The sequence below is a fragment of the Crotalus tigris genome, unplaced genomic scaffold (genome assembly GCF_016545835.1).
Source record: "Crotalus tigris isolate CLP2741 ecotype Arizona unplaced genomic scaffold, ASM1654583v1 scf7180000017546.9332058, whole genome shotgun sequence".
In the NCBI taxonomy this organism is placed as follows: Eukaryota; Metazoa; Chordata; class Lepidosauria; order Squamata; family Viperidae; genus Crotalus; species Crotalus tigris.
This window is the reverse complement of record NW_024096465.1, coordinates 6,599,494-6,616,221: the sequence shown is the minus strand read 5'-3', so window position 1 is coordinate 6,616,221 and position 16,728 is coordinate 6,599,494.

Below are 16,728 nucleotides of genomic sequence, written 5' to 3'. Positions count from 1 at the left end.
TTATAAATGTTAGCAGGTGTTATAGTAAACATTTCCTCCCTGAGCTTTATTTATTATCTTTGTATCACACTTTCCTTCAACTGAGCTCAACTTATTCTCTACAGTAAGTAATTACAGAGTACAATAATTATGTTAAGAATAGAGAAGGTAGTGGCATATATGCTGCCTTATGCTTCTGAATAAAAGCAGGACATAAATAAATGAATGAACTAATTAATCTAACTCAGACTCTAAGGCTACAAAAAGTAATCCTTTGGTAGGAAGTTCCAAAGGAAGAACCAGCAAATGTGGTTATAATCAGGCTTTCTGCTGGAATGCAATTAATGTAATTATACAGATTAAGCTCTTCTATGAAGCAATCAATCACAGATTTCATTCTGAGGCTTCATATAATGTTTTACTAGGTAAAAGTTAATGTTGACAAGCCTAGCAAACTTTGCAAAAAAGCAAAACTCAAAGACTTACCCAAAAAGTGAAATTGCCAATATTTCTTCCCTCCTTTTCTATGTACATTTTTAATTTAGTGCCACCTGGTGACCTTACAAGTTCACTCATCATTCTATCATAACCTGTCTGGTATCTCAGGACTTAGAACTGATTACAATTTCTAATCTGGACTCTGGGCTGCATTTGGCCTAAGTCTACAAGTCTAAGTCTACAAACTATCTATTAAGGAATCATCACAGCACTGTTTATATCTTAACATTTCTGAAATTATTTTACCTCAGGAAAACAAACTAACATAAAACCACCATCATGGATTTTGCCAGGTAAGAGCCAAGTAAGAGCCTTCCAGGAAGGAACACCGGAAGCAAGAATTTATTTGACTACTTACTTCAACAGAAAAATAGGCCCTAAAGAAAACACATTTTCTTTATTTAGAAGGATGGAATAATCAGGGTTTTTCTTTTAAGGAGAAACATAAAGTTTAACAATATATATGATACACTTGCAGACTTACTGCACTGATTTTAAATAATCGAAATCACTTTGATCCAGAGTGCTCTGATCTGTTGGTGATCCCCTTGTCTCGATCTGGCCATGCATAAAAAAGAAATTAGCAAAAATAGTCTCTTGAGTATCAGGATAGAAAAGTAAATGTTAACCTAAAGGTCAAGGATACTGCAGAATTGTCAGTTCTGGTGGCAACTTTAGAGACCTACTGTTCCTCAAAGCACAAGGAGATGGGAGGGAGATAAATTCTTTACAACAGATCAGCAGAAAGATGAAAGATCAGATTAATAATGATAGCTGATAGTGAAACACGTACATAGTAATCCCAGTAGGGGTGTAAAAGAAATCCACTATGATGTAATTTGTTAGTACTGTGTTTCAGTCATTGTGGGTATAATGCACATGGTGCATAAGTGACTGTCACATCAGCTCAAAAATTACATATAGTACAATCCACATCAGCAGATTCCATCTATTCATCCTGCATTTAAAGCTGTGTACATTTTTATCTAAAGCAGTGTTTGGCCAGTGTTGAGTCCGTGGCGGGAAAACAGACACGAGAAGCAGCTGGAGTTCTCAGTTTCATTTATTCAGCGTTCAGCTTACAGGAAGATGGCTTCAGCCTCGTCCAAACACCTCGCAGCCTCTTATATAGGCAACTCCCGGGTAAATGGGTTACTTTTCCCGCGCCAGCACCCGCGCATGCGCATGGCGCTGGCGACAGCCTGTCTGGTCCCGGGCAGCTTTGCACCTGCCCGGGACTGTCTGCAAACGCCCGAGCCGTTTGCAAGGCTCGGGACATAACACCCCTTTCCCCCAGGCTAAAACTACTACCAACATACAACATTTATTTTATATGACATTTTGCTCCCCATTGCTCCCACTGATTACTGGCTTTTGCCTTGCCAGCAATGTTATGTAATCCTCTAGATACTTAGGAGATTTCTTTGCTCTCTGTGACCTTCTTAGCTCTGGGTTACTGGCATAAGTCCCCTGACTGGAGGGAGGCGTGAGCCTGTTCTCTCTATTGTGCCCTGGTGTCTTCCAAGGACTGTGCCCCGATGCCTGGCCTGCTTGCTTGCCCACCGGGCTCGTCAGGCCAGGGCTTCTGTTACTTTGTGACCTGGTTGACCTACCTAGCTGTAGACCCTCAGGCCCCTTGAAGTGATAGCCGCTGCTGGGCGTCTCTGTAGAACCTCCTAGGTCAGTCCAAGACCTGTCAGGAGGCTGTCCATTCCCTGAACCCCATTCTGTGTTCGGGCTCGTGTGGGTTTCTGTACTTTCCCAAAACTCAGGTGTTCCCTGATTTGTGCTAGGGTTGTTGTAGTCGGGACTTGGTTCCTCGACTAGCTCTGTGTATGTTTGACCCCCTGTAGGATTTGGGGTAAGGTCAGGCCAACCTTGGGAATTGTGTGCCAGCTCTCTTGCGGGGAATGATTTGTTGGGATGCCCCCGGGTATCCTCCGTTGCTGGAGTGCTGTGTGATGTGTGTGGAAAGTGAGTATGCCCCCGGGGTGACTCCCTGGCTGGAGTAGGCGTGAGTGCCTGTTGTGTGGGTAAGCTCCATGACTTTCTTTTCGGAGCAATTGCAGAAACCTTGGGACGAGCCGTTTGTGGCTCCCTCAGTGGAGATGGGCAGTAGCTCTTGCCCTTCCCTTTGCTCCAAAGGGTCCCCCTCCCCCCCTGGAAAAGACCCAGGAGTCTCAGCAGAAAAGTCTCGCCTAGAGCGAAGTTGGTCGATGTGCCGACGCAGGACACGACCGTTGTCCAGGGCAACCTCGTAGGAGAGAGGACCTGTGATCCTGGACACAGAAGCGGGGACCCATGTATGACCAGGCCCGTAATTGCGAGCCCAAACCGGGGCACCCACAAGTAGTTGTCTAGGTGCCCTAGGATGTGAGGTAGATGAAGGCAGTCTGTCCGGATGCAACCGGTCAAGTCTAGTAGTAAGTTGGCGCCCCCAACGAAGTTCAGCTGGACTTCTCCCTGTAGAAGTGGACGGTGTGGTGCGATAAGAAAGGAGAAAGTCAGCCAACCTGTGATGCCAGTCCCCGTAGGTGAGTCTCTTCAAGGCGTCCTTTGCGATGCGCACCATGCGTTCAGCCATACCGTTGGTGGACGGGTGAAAAGGCGCAGACGTGGCATGACGAATCAGGTTTGCCTGTAAGAAAGCTTGGAATTCGGAGGAGGTGAATTGAGGGCCGTTGTCGGACACAATGACATCTGGCAGCCCGTGTGCAGCAAAAATCCCCCTCAGTACCTGAATAGTCTTTGCAGTGGTGGTGGATGAGACAGGCACAACCTCAAGCCATTTTGAATGGCTGTCAACAAGGACCAAGAAGAACTGGCCCTGAAAGGGCCCAGCGTAGTCAATGTGCACCCTAGACCATGGGGACTGTGTTTCCTCCCATCTATGCACAGGAGCTTGGGGCATCTCTGGGCGAGATCGTTGGCACAGGTGGCATGCGTGCACCTTAGCCTCAATATCTTTATCTAAAGCAGGCCACCACAAGTGGCTGCGTGCAAGAGCCTTCATACGAACAATGCCAGGATGACCCTCGTGGAGGGATTCTAAGACCCTAGTCCTCATTGAGGTGGGAATGACAACTCTGTTTCCCCAAAGCAGACAACCCTGAGAAAGGGACAGTTCGTTTCTTTTGGACCAGAAACTCTGAAACTCAGGACTAGGGCAGTGCTCAGGCCACCCGGACAGGACCCAGGAGCGGACACGTGAAAGTGTGTGATCTGTACCTGTTTCAGCGGTAACATCCCTGGCACTAAGAGGGAGCTCGGGCAAGGCTTGGATTGATAGAATGTTGACAGCTGGCGCGGGGTCAGCTTCTACTACTGGCAGAGGCAATCTGCTGAGGCCATCAGCATGGCCCATTTCTTTCCCAGGCTTGTGGAGTAATGAAAAATCATATGCAGACAAAAAATAGACCACCTAAGCATTCTAGGGGAAATGATGTGGGGAGTCTGCTTACGTGTGGTAAACAGTCCCAGCAGAGGCTTATGGTCAGTGAAGACCGTGAAATGCCTGCCATATAGAAAATCGTGGAATTTTTTAATTCCAGCAACAACAGCCAGAGCCTCCCTGTCTATCTGAGCGTAGTTGCGCTCGGCAGAAGACAGTGTTCTGGAGTAGTATGCAATAGGAACCTGAGTTCCATCAGACCTGAGGTGACTCAGGACAGCTCCAACCCCGTAGGGGGACGCATCACAAGCGATGCACACAGGGAGAGACTCGTTGAAATGTGCAAGAACACTGTTAGAAGTGAGCAAGGCCTTGACTTCTTTAAAGCAAGCCTCATGCGCTTGTGACCACAGCCACACAGCCTGTTTGTCTAGTAGCCTGTGAAGAGGCTCAGCTACACTAGCTTTATGTGGAAGAAAAGAATTGTAGAAATTCAGGAGGCCTAGGAAGGCCTGAAGTTCGGCCTTAGACTTTGGCCTGGGTGCATCTAAAATAGCAGTTAGTTTGGATTCAGCAGGATGAATCCCAGCAGCATCAATTTTGAATCCCAGAAATTCAGTAGAAGGTACCCCAATCTGGCATTTGTCTTTTCTGAGCTTGAGGCCTGATTTCCTGAATCTTAACAGGACAGCCCTAAGCCTTTCAGCTAGAATGTGTGTGGAGTCTCCTGCAATCAAGACATCGTCAAAGTAGGGGCAGACCCCTGGTATACCTCGTAGTGTGTTTTCCATAACGCTTTGGAAAATCCCAGGAGCGACATTCACTCCAAACTGTAGCCTTTTTACTTTAAAGGCTCCCCTGTGGGTCACAATGGTCTGAGCTATGGCAGCATCATCATCAACAGGCAGCTGTTGATATGCTTGAGCTAGGTCAAGCTTTGCAAAAACACGCCCCCCCTTGAGAGAGGCCAGGATGTGACTGACCACAGGAACAGGATAGGCATGTTGCTGCAATGCCTTATTGAGTGTGCATTTGTAATCAGCACAAATGCGAATGTCCCCATTTGCCTTTAGAGGCGTGACAATGGGGGTCTCCCATGGGCTGGAATCAACAGGTTCTAGGATTCCTTGTTGGATTAGTTTGTCTAATTCAGTGTCAATCTTACTTTTTAAAGCAAAAGGGACCCTTCTTGCTTTAATCCTAATGGGAGTGACAGTGGGGTCTAGCTTTAAGGACACAGGTGGTCCTTTGAATGTGCCCAGCTGGGGGCTGAAAACATCTGCAAATTCTTTGCAGACTTCCTGTAGGTCGAGTGTTTGTAAGCTATTGAGTCCTGTGACGTGTATCCCCAGGGCCTCAAACCAATCGAGTCCTATGAGACTCGTTCGTTCACCCCCTACTACTAATAAGTCTAGTGGACCTTCAAAACTCTTGTATTGCACGTTAAGGGTGGCCTCCCCCTTAACACACACTCTTGAGTTCTGAAAATCTGTTAATACAATATCAGAAGGCCTTAACTTGGCCTTAGACCCACTTCTGGAACAAATCTTCCTAAATGTATGCAATGAAATGATGGACAGGGCAGACCCTGTGTCTAGTTCCATAGATAATGGAACCCCTTGTAGCTTCACGTTGAGTGACAGCTTTTTCTTCATGGGCTTGTGTGTGCCTGTTCTACAGATGCTTCTTCGCGAAGCGCAAAAACCTACCCTATTCTGGCTGGGGAATCTGGTACCCTTCAGGCGTTCTTCTTGGGGTTGTGCCTTTCGTCGGCCCAGGCACACAGCTGCAATGTGCCCTTGTTTACCGCATGCCCGGCAGGTAGCGGAGCGGAACTTGCAGTCGGTTCTCCTGTGGCGACCTCCACAGCCGATGCACTTGAGCGGAGCCGAAGAGCTTCCCTTCTGGTTCTCTTCCTTCGCGGGGTGTAGACGGTCGACTTCCTCATCCGGATCCTCCTCGGAGTTTCGTCGGACGTCTTCCTGGTGCACGGACGCACCCTCTGCACTGTTTCTGATCGGCCGCATGTTTTGACGGCGCCGCCTGCTGCTTCTTCTGCGGTGACTTCCCTTAAGGCGTCTTGGAAGGATAATTCTTCCTTTGCGAAAAGTCTCTTTTGTAGCTCTCGATGCCTTAACCCGCACACGAATCGGTCCCTCAGTCGTTCCTCGAGGTCCTTGAACTCGCAGGGCTTGGCGGCCTTCCGTAACGCGGCGATGTATTCCTTGGCTGACTCACCGGACCGTTGATCCCTTTGTTCGAAGATGTGGCGCCATGAGATAACGGACACCTTGGGGTGGAAGTGCTCCTTCAGCAGCTTCTTCAGGTCTGCGTAGCTTACAGACTCTACTGGGACAGGTGCTGCAAGGTTTTCTGCGATTTCGAAGGCGTCTTGGCCGCAAACGCAAAGCAGGGTGGCGCCTTCAAGCTATCTTCCCTCACTTGGTTTGCCTTGAAGTAGTTCTCCATTCTGGATACGTAGGACTCCCACCGCTCTGGATGTGAGACGTCGAATTCCGAAAGCCTTCCGATTTTCGCCATCTTCGGATCTTCAGGAGACGGGTCTATCAGCCAGCCTACCCCCGAATGCGCACCGGATTGGCGGGCAGCTGCCGAGTCGACGCCGTTCCTCTTTCACCGCTCAGGACTCCTTGGGTAAGCTTACACTTCTTCCTTTCCAGGTAGTGCAAGGCATCCCACCTTCGTCGCCAGTGTTGAGTCCGTGGCGGGAAAACAGACACGAGAAGCAGCTGGAGTTCTCAGTTTCATTTATTCAGCGTTCAGCTTACAGGAAGATGGCTTCAGCCTCGCCCAAACGCCTCGCAGCCTCTTATATAGGCAACTCCCGGGTAAATGGGTTACTTTTCCCGCGCCAGCACCCGCGCATGCGCACGGTGCTGGCGACAGCCTGTCTGGTCCCGGGCAGCTTTGCACCTGCCCGGGACTGCCTGCAAACGCCCGAGCCATTTGCAAGGCTCGGGACATAACAGCCAGTATGGTGTTTGGACTGTAAGAGGCTGACTTTTGCCTGAGCTACATATCCTCATTCCAATTCAGTATCTGAAGTCACTTGGTATTGTTTTCCCAAAACCAATAAAACCTAGAAGTATTCATGTTATAAAGAATGAAGATGGGGCACAAAATGCTGGTGGTACTTAGATGCAGTTCACCAGAGATTATACAAAAGAATATACACTGCACAGGAAGTGAAGAACATATTTTTTTTCCCAGTTGAAATGGAGCTACATCCCATTACAATGGGAAATGCTGGAGAAAATCTGTTTAGGGGAAAGTTTGGCAAAACATTCAGATGGCTGCTATGCAACTTGCCATAAAGCCTCTTAGCCAGTTTGACACCTGTCTTTTTACACACGAAAGAAGAACACAACTCTATTCATTTCCTAAATCAAGGAAGGCAGAAGACAATGTCAACATTTTATAGTGGTATTTTAGATCTGCACAGCACTGGAAGGCTATAAATTTCCCTTCATAATCCATATATTCTAGTCAAGCTGGAGAATTTACTTTGCATGTTTAGCACACTGCAGTCATTGTATGGGGAAACAAGAGGAAGATAATACCAATTCTTGAAAAGGACTGGTCTGATCAATAGCACTGTGTCCTCTTAATGAGCTTTGTTGCCTTTTTCCCCCTCCATCTCCAACAAATAGTTCGATGAAGCTCCTTACTGTTGTTCATTAATCCTTGCTTAAAGTCACAGAGATCTTGAAATCAACTGAGAGCAACTCCAGTGAGCCAGGAAAAGGGGGGGAATAACAATAAATATGCCCAGGTCCAACTCTCAAACTTAACAAGCTGTATTTTGATATGGGTGGAGTGATGGAAGTAATAAGCAATACAGCAAGGCAGAACATTTTTCCATCTTTTTTATTGTAATTGCTGCTATATTATATCTAACACATTCTCCTCCTGTAACACATCTCTTCTAGCAGCTCAGTTATCGACTGTCTCTAAAACCTTCTATTGTAGAGATGTGCTATTTTCAACATGACATTTCTGGTCTATTTGTCAAATGTATCACCTGTTAGTTTTAGTGTGGCTGGATGATCCATTAAGAAGAGAGTCCAAGTCCAGAATGAGATGGGTGCTGCTGTTGCTTTTTTTAAAAAAGCTTTCTGCTGTTCTTTTATCTTCTCTTGTGATTCTGAGGGTATTTTTTTTTCTCTTCCCCCTCCCTTTTTTCCCCATCTCTCTTTCTTTGTGCTACAGAACTGGTGCTGAATGCTGATGAGCCATCTTTCTACTGCAGCCTTAGACAAACAATAACTTCTCATCTCAGCCTAGTACATTTCTTTCAATTAGCTAATATCATGGGAAAATTTAAAAAAATAAAATAAATGATAGCGAACATCAGTAGATGAAGCAGAACATAAGATATGATGAGAATGAGGTAAAGCAAGCCAAATTTGACTGGGATTGTGGAATACGAAAAACCCTGCAGAAAGCATTGCTATAGATGGCGTCTTAAAAGCTTGAATGCTTTGGTAACAGAGAAGGGTTCTCTTCTCTGTGGTCCATTTTGCAGTTGTCACAAACGTATCAGGCATGGAATGAGTTGCCTCCTTTAAACCTGGGGTTGGTGGACTGCAGCCTTGCTCAATCTACTCTGTTCATTTTATTAGAAACTACACCAACCAGCCAGAGGTAGGTTAAAAAAATGTGGCTGGGGAAAAGGATGTAATAAAGCTTAAGGCCACCTAAACTGCAAAACAGGAAAAAGCAAAATTAATCCATCATCCATCATCTCTTACTCCCTATGCCTGGAAGAAAATAAATCTTTGCTTCTGTAGTACTGGCTTCTTTCTTCTTCTAAAAATCATTTATTTTATCACTACCTCTATTTGCTCCATACAGCAACAACTTTTTTTTTTTTTTACAAATAATCTATCTATCCCTTTTCCTATTCTTCTTTATGTTTGTGACTGTAATCCTGTAGAACTGCTTAATTTTATAATCTATGAAAGACTAATATTTATTGGGCAGTAATTTCATATCCATTAACTTGGGAGCTGGGCCCACAGAGTTCAATGAGACTTGTTTTGGGGCGGGGGGGAAAGTTTGATTTGTACAAATAACATATAGATATTTTATTAATGGATATTCATATCTCTTGTCAAGAAATCAGGTTCAAAGTTCCAGATTTATTTATTTCTCAAATTTATATAGTTGCCAATCTCACAAAAAGCAACTGAGAAGTGTACAACAATCCATAAAACAATCAATATAAAAATATTAAAAAACTACATTAAAAGGTAAATATTATAAAAACAAATATACAATTCCTAGACAAAGAGAATAAGAATAGCCTGACTTTATCAACTGGAAAGCTGACAGGCCAGGTTCACTAACTCGAGCAATGTGTAACAGAGTGTTATTTGCCCCAGCTCCTCCCCACCTAGCAGTTCGAAAGCATGCAAATGTGAGTAGATAAATAGTATCAGTTTGGTGGGAAGGTAATAGCATTCTGTGCACCTCAGTATATAATCATGCTGGCCACACAACCAAAGAAGTGTCTTTGGCCAATGCTGGCTCCCTTGGCTAAGAAATGGAGATGAGCACTATCCCCTAGAGTCAAACACAACTGGATAGCAGAAACCTTTATCTTTACCTTTTGACTCAGCAATAGAGCCGTCCAAGCACATCTCCAGTTTCTGGGAGCTCAGGCCTGACAACATAACCTGATCTTGAGGGACTTCCAAAATGTCAAAAGGAATTTAATTTAATTTCAGGAGGAAGAATATTCCATAAAGACAGGCTCCACAGCAGAAAAAGCTCATCCTCTGGAACTCACCAAATGTACATGCTTAACTGATAGTTCCCACAGCATGCCTTTTCTGACAGATCTAATGGACAGGGATGATTTAACTGGAGAAAGATGGTGCCTCAAGTAATGTAGTCCCATGCAGTGAAGGACTATAAAGATTAAAACCAGCACCTTGAATTGGACCCAGAAGTAACTTGGTAACCAGTGTTGCAGAGAAGAGGTATAACATGCACTCTCCTAGGAGCACACAAAATTGCCACAGTGCAAAATTCTCACAACTTAAGCTTCCAGATACGCTGTAAAGACAGCCCCATGTAAATCACATTGCCGTATTCTACTCTGTAAGTGACTAGGGCATGCATGAGTGACTGTAAGCAGGACCTGCTGATCTAGGAACAGATGCAATTAGTGCACAAGACAAAGTTGTGCAAAGGTGCTCTGACATTAGTTCATCAAGCAGGAGCCATTAATCTAGGAAGACCCCAGATTGTTCACTGAGTCTGCCTGGAGTAATGAAACCCATCCTTCACCAAAGAAGACATAGTGCTGGAACTAGTGAGTCCAAAACCTAGAGCCACTTATTCTTGCCAGGGTTCAGCTGAAGCCTGTTGTCTCCATCCACACCCTCATAGTTTCCAGACACCAGAATAAGTTATCCATGGCATTGTTTAATTCACCAGGGGTAGAGAGATATAATTGGGTATTATCAGCATGGTTATGATAACTCATCCCATGGTGACCAGTAGAGATGAGGAGAAAGCATCAAACTCTGTGGTACCTCACAAAGCAGAGGCCAAGAGTGGGAAATATCCTCTTCAATTATTACTAAATGGAATCAATTTCAAAGGAAGGAGGTGAACTAGCATAACACCATGCTACCTACCCCCAATTCTCTGAACTGATCCAGAAGAATACCATTAAGTCAAGTAGGACAAGGATGGATGCACTACCCATTTCATGCTCAAGCCAGAGGTCATCCAAAAGCATGACCAATGCAATTTCTATACCATACCTGAGTATGTATCCTTACTGGAAAGGATTCAGATAGTCTGCTTCCTCCAAAGCCCTCTGAATCTGTTATAAAACCAACTTCTCCATCACCTTTTCAAACAAAGGGAGATTAGATACTGAATGATAATTGTCCAGTGTGGTGGGATCCAGCAATGGCTTCTTGAGGAGGGAGTGAACCATGTCTCTTTAACATGTAGAGCAACAAACTCCTCACTCAAAGAATTACCAATTGCTAGAACCTGCTCACATGGCAACACCTGGGCCACTTCAACCAGCCAGAAAAGGTATGGATCTAAAGACTAGATGGCTGCGTTCACAGTCCTAAGGTACTTCTTCATTTCTTCTTTTTTAAAAAAACAAATTTTATTGGTTTTTTAAGTTCTTAAAGCAACATATTCAGGACACACCATGTGCTGGGGTAATCAAACATCTTAAAACAAGACATATATACATAATATAATCAATACGTCAAATATTCCCTCAAATAGCATAGTATATTTAGAATATCCAATTCTAGCTTAAATTTATTCAACCTGAACCTGTTTTTAAGCTTCATCAATTTCTACCATAATCAAATAAACTTTAAATAAAAACATTTTCAATTCAAATATCCCTTCCACATATGTTCTACTTTCTTAATTTTATCAAAATCTTATTTTTTTTCTTCTTCCATTAATCTCCCTTATTTAGAGTAAAATATTAATCTATCCTATACCTATCAAATCTATCAATTGATCTATCTCTTCAAGCTAAAAACAATAATATCATACCTTAAATCATGTCATTCCATTAAACAAAATTCAAGTCTCCAGTTAATTATCATGACTAATAATATCCATATCATCAGAAAATCATATCTTATTAAATTTCAATTAACTATTAGTTCACTTCAAATCTGAAACATCTCTTCAATTTTGGTCATTCCATTACATCATAATTTTCATAGAAATAAACCTAACATTCTAAAAGAAACATTCCTAGTATTCTAAATTGTCTTTAATCCCTTATATAGAAAGATATCTCGTTTTTAAACAAAAATATTAATCTGTCCTAGACACATCTAAATGTATGTATTTATCAAACTATTCTCTAGATATCTAATCCTTCACTTAATCAATCTCTTTAAATTAACAAATTAATATAAAACCTTAAATCATTTCAATATTTAATTAACAATCAATTAATTATTGATTCACTCCAACTCTAAGACATCTTTTTACTTCAAACTCAAAATCTCAGTCCTTAGATCAGTCCATAGTTCTAGGTTGCTTTTAATCCAATTTAAGAAATTTTAAATTTCATTTTTCATTCTTATTCTAGCTTTCCTCTTACAGCCCTCTGTAAGGAGTGGTCAGAAAATTAGCCCATAGGAAATATGGCATGGCCAGTCCAAAGCAGTTCAGTAGTACAGCAAGAAAACACCATCAAATTCCAATACAATTGCAAAACAGTACAAAACAATGAAAATGGCAAAAAGCAAATGTGATAATCTCTTCCAAATCTCCAGTTCAAATAGCTTAAGCAATTCACTCTCCCAGGTAAGCACCACCAAAAGCACACACATACCATACAACAGTTCACAAACAATAATCAAACACAATTCCTTTTCCATCTTAAACAGAACTGGAAATCATTCTTCAAGATGGTCAGTTCTTGCCATAAATTCATACTTGTTTATGATTTACCAATATTATAAAATGTTGACAAAAAAGAAATGGTGCCACCCAAAGATACCCCATATCCCAAGGACACATAAGATCTTTTAAGCTGTTACAGTATCACACACTCAGCATTCAAAGAGGCAGGAAAGGAGAGAGTTAGGCCTGGGCACATCTAAGCCATATTAAAGAAATAACATCAAGGGACAGTAAGGGATAGTATCAAGATCACAAGAAATCATGATAGTGCTCTATACCACACTGGTGAGGCCATGTTTGGCAACCAGTTCTGGTCGTCATAATACAAAAAAATGCTGAGAGCCTAGAAAAAATCCAGAGAAGGCCCACAAAAAAATAAAGGGTCTGAAGACTAAATCCTATGAAGACCAGAACTAGGTATATTTAGCTTAACAAAGAGAAAGCTGAGGGAAGACAAGATAGCAGTCTCCCAATACTTCAATGGCTGCCACAGAGCATTAATTTATTCTCCATAGCTCTTGAGGACAATGGGTGGAAGCTTTTTAGAGGGAGATCCAACCTGGAAATAAGGAAGAATTTCATGATAGTAGGAAATACTAAGCAATGGAACAGCTTGCCTCCCAGAGTTCTTGATGCTCCGTTGCTGGAGGTTTTCAAGAAAAGATTGGACAATCAATTGTCCCAGATAGTATGAGGATTCCTGCCTCAGGCAGAGGATTGCACTAGAAGACACCCAAGGTCACTTCCAGCCTTATGATTTTATGATTCTGTGTATCTGTGATTCTGTGATTCTATGAAAGCTGTTATGGATGACAGGCAAGGATAACAAACATCAATGGAAGACTATACATCTGGTAAGAAAACTGTTGACAGAGTATTGCAACAAAAACAATGACACAATGAGAGATGAAAGGTGAAGATCTCCCGGTAATAATGTCAGATATTCTAGCAGGAGCGTTGGGGTCTACAAGAGAGGAGATGGCCAATGAGATAGATGAAACCTATAGAATACACACAAATTACGCAAGACGACACAATCTTCCCAGAGAAGTGCACATTAGGTTTATTAAGAAATCAGTTAGGGATGAAATTCTTTTCAGATTCAGAGATGATACACTGGAATATCGAGGTAAACAGCTGATTGTACTTAAACAAGTGCCCAAAAGAGTGAGAGACCTGCGAAGGCCTTACCAATACATAACTTCCAAACTGATAAGGAAAAATATCAATTTTAGATGGCTAACTCCGGAAGGAATTCTGGTAACATGGCAGGAGAAAAAGTTTCGCCTAGACTCAATAGAAAAAGCAGAGGAATTCTACAGGGAAAACTTTGGTAGTAAGGAAGATTTAGTTGAAAGAGAAGCAAGAGAGGAAGGAGAGACACTGGTGCAAGCCATTGAAGCTAGAGGTAAAAGAGTTGAGCTTCGAGAGGACACTGATGAAGGGAAAAATGAAGAAAAGCAGGAGGAGAGTAGGTTTAAGGAAATTAAAGAGGCTAGACCGATAAGATCAACAGTGGAAAGAGGGAAGGATTTACAAACTCAAGAGTCTAGACCAGCAATAGTAACTAGATCTAAACATAGATAAGGAGGGGAAGAAATGTGTTGAATCTATATCTATCAACGTTAATGGCCTCAACTCTCCAACAAAAAGGAAGAAGTTTTTCAATAGGCTCAATAAGATGAATTTAGATATAATAATGTTACAAGAAGTCCACATTAAAAAACAACATCAATACTTATTAAATTGTCCCAAATTGGGGAATATGTTCGCAGCACTTTCACAATATAAGAAAGGAGGTGTGGTAGTATATATTAAACAAGAAATTGTGGCTAAGCAAATTTATAAGGACGAAGATGGCAGAATTCTAATTGTGGAAGTAATTTTGAATAAAATCAAAATTCTTTTGGTTGGAATTTATGCCCCGAATGAGGGGCAAAAACATTTCTATAAAAAACTCTATAACATTATTAGCCAATTGGAACATGATAGCATTTGTATAATGGGTGACTATAATGCAATTGTGGATAATAATCTAGATTATAAATGTGGAAAGAATAGAAAAAGAATTAGAGGAACAATATCTGATATTTTCTTTAAAATGGTAGATGAGTTTAATATACAGGATATTTGGAGAGAAAGGAATCCTGGGAAAAAACAGTTTACTTTTTATTCTGGACGTCATCAATCTTGGTCCAGAATTGATATGGTGTGGATGTCAGCTGACTTAAATTTAGAAGTAGAGGAGATTATGATTGATACAAATACCTGGGCTGATCACAATCCGATTAGAATTAAATGGAAGGGGCAAAAAAACACGAGGAGATGGACTCTAAAAAGGGCAATCTTAAATCATAAAGAATTCAAATCAAAATTAGAAGAACAATTGGATCTGTTTTTTAAGTCAAACAAAAAGGAGGATACAAACTGCCAAAATTTATGGGATACAACCAAAGCCTACATGAGAGGCGTTGTAATTTCTTATATGGCTAGGCAACACAAAATCAAAACACAACGCCAAAGACAACTGGAAGAAGAACTACGTAAAGTTGAGGATAACCTGCAAAATGAACCACAAAGATGTGATTTGAAACAACAGATTGATTTAATTAAACATAAGATGGATATTATTACGAAGGAAGATCTAGGACAGCAGATAAAACGTACTAAACAAAATTTCTTTGAAAATGCTAATAAACCAGGGAGATGGTTGGCTTATAAAATCAAAAAACACAATAATAAGCAGAGAGTTACCAACCTTTATAACGCCAAAGGTGATATGGTGTGCCAGAACGAAGGAAAAAAGCTAGTGGCATATGAGTTTTACAAGAATTTATATAAGGACGACGAAAAGAGAAATAACCATGACATAGTACAGTATTTACAACTAGTCGATTTACCCAAGGTGCCAGAAGAATTTAAAACTCTCCTAAATAAAGAGATAACACATTTAGAGCTCTCGGTTGCAATTAAGAAACAGAAAAATAATAAAACACCTGGACCAGATGGTATACCTGCAGAAATGTATAAAATTGCACAAGAATCTTTAAGCCCAATGCTGTTGGACTTATTTAACGAGGTTTTAACCCAAGCTAAAATACCAGCTTCATGGGAAGAAGCCTTCCTCACGTTGATTCCTAAAGAAAACACCAACCTGACACAAATTAAGAACTATAGACCCATTTCTCTTTTGAATTCAGATTACAAAATCTTCATGGCAATAATGGCACAAAGATTGGAAAGGTTCTTAGTGGATTTTATACATATTGATCAAAACGGCTTTCTATCTAAAAGATATATAAGAAACAATATTAGGACTGTTTTGGACATATTGGAATATTATGAAGTACATAATGAAAAGCAAATGTGTTTAATTTTTCTTGATGCCCAAAAAGCATTCGACAATGTAAAATGGGATTTTATGTTTAATCAATTATTGTATATGGACTTTGGGGAAAATTTCTTAAATATGTTTAAATCAGTTTACTCTAAGCAGGTGGCCAAAGTAATAATCAATGGAGAACTGACTGAGAGTTTCCAAATGCAAAAAGGCACAAGGCAAGGCTGCCCACTATCACCATTGTTATTTATATTATCTCTCGAGGTATTAACTAGAGCAATCCGGCAAGATGAACAGATCCAAGGTCTAGAAATCAAGAAAGAGACATTTAAAATACAAGCCTTTGCAGATGATTTAGTTTTTATTATTGAAGAACCACTACAATCAGGGATTAGGCTGATGGAAACATTGAATAGATACGGGGAAATAGCAGGTTTAAAAATAAATAAAGAAAAAACTAAAATGCTTGTCAAAAATATGACTAAAATACAGAAAAGTGAATTGGTTGATAGAATTGGTGTTCAAATTACAAATAAAATTAGACATTTAGGGATACAACTGACTGCCAAATGCGCTACGCTTAAAAGGGATAACTATGATAAGTTAATAGAACAGATTCAAAAAGACTTTGATATTTGGACTAACCTACAGCTCTCTCTTACGGGCAGAATCGCGGTGATTAAAATGAATGTGTTGCCAAAAATTTTATTTTTGTTCCAATGTATACCTATAAAATTAGACAAGAAATTTTTTCAAAATTTGAACAAAATGATGTGTAAATTCATCTGGCAAGGAAAAAGAGCAAGGATTAAATTAAAATTACTACAGGACTCAAAGGAAAGGGGGGGATTTGGTCTTCCAGACTTGGAGAAATATTACCAGGCCGCAGCATTAGTATGGGTAAGAGATTGGATATTACTAAAAAATAGGAGACTATTGTGTCTGGAGGGCCATGACCTACAAATAGGATGGCATGCCATATTATGGGATCATAAATATAAAGTACATAAATATTTTCGAAGTCACTATATTAGGCAAGCTCTTATTGATGTATGGACAAAAATTTGGCAACCAAATTATACCCAAG